Here is an 873-nt window from a genome sequence, read left to right as displayed (position 1 = left end):
CCTGTAATCCCAGCTACTCAGGAGGCTGAGGCAGGAGAATTGCCAGGTCCCAGGAGGCGGAGGTTGCGGTGAGCCCAGAACGCGCCATTTCAACCCCAGCCGGGGTAAAATGAGTAAAACCCCGTCTAAAAAAAAAAAAAAAACAAAAAACAAAAAAAAAAAAACTGCTAGTCATGGTTACATATTTTCCACAAAAACTAGGTGTTTTTGTTTTTTTGCAAAAGTACAGATTTCATTTAAAGCTAGTTTTTTGTTTTTTTTTTTCTTTTTGTAGTTGGTATCCACTACTCTACGCAATGTAGTTTGCCAAGCAATGTAGTTTGCCAAGCAGTGATTACGGGTAGCACAGTGGCTCACACTTGTGATCCCAGCACTTTGGGAAGCTGAGGTGGAAGGACTGCTTGAGGCCAGGAGTTCAAGGCCAGTTTGGACAACGTAGTGAAACTCCATTTCTAAAAAAAAAAAATTAGCCAGGCATGGTGGTATGCCCCTGTGGGTCCCAGCTACTTGAGAGGCTGAGGTGGGAGGATTGTTTGAGCCCAGGATTTCAAGGCTGCAGTGAGCTCTAGTTGTGCCACTGCACTCCAGCCTGGACGACAGAGCGAGACCCTGTCTCAAAACAAGAGAAAAGATGATTGGGATGCACTCCTAATGGGAATGTTCTGGGTATGTGCCAGGTAGGAACCATAACTACCTCTGCATATCACTCTTCAAGAATGTGGGTGCTACTGGGCACTGTTTTAGGAAGAGGGGCTGCTAGCACAGCAGAACTGGGTTTCTGGACAGGCAGCATCTGAATATAACAGACAAAAGTAGAAATAGCCATGGGAAGTGACACAGTTGAGCTTCTTGAAGTGGCAAATACATATATAT

This window comes from Sapajus apella, unplaced genomic scaffold (assembly GCF_009761245.1).
Source record: "Sapajus apella isolate SASKATOON/1434 unplaced genomic scaffold, GSC_monkey_1.0 scaffold13, whole genome shotgun sequence".
Taxonomy (NCBI): Eukaryota; Metazoa; Chordata; class Mammalia; order Primates; family Cebidae; genus Sapajus; species Sapajus apella.
This window is presented reverse-complemented; position numbering follows the sequence as displayed.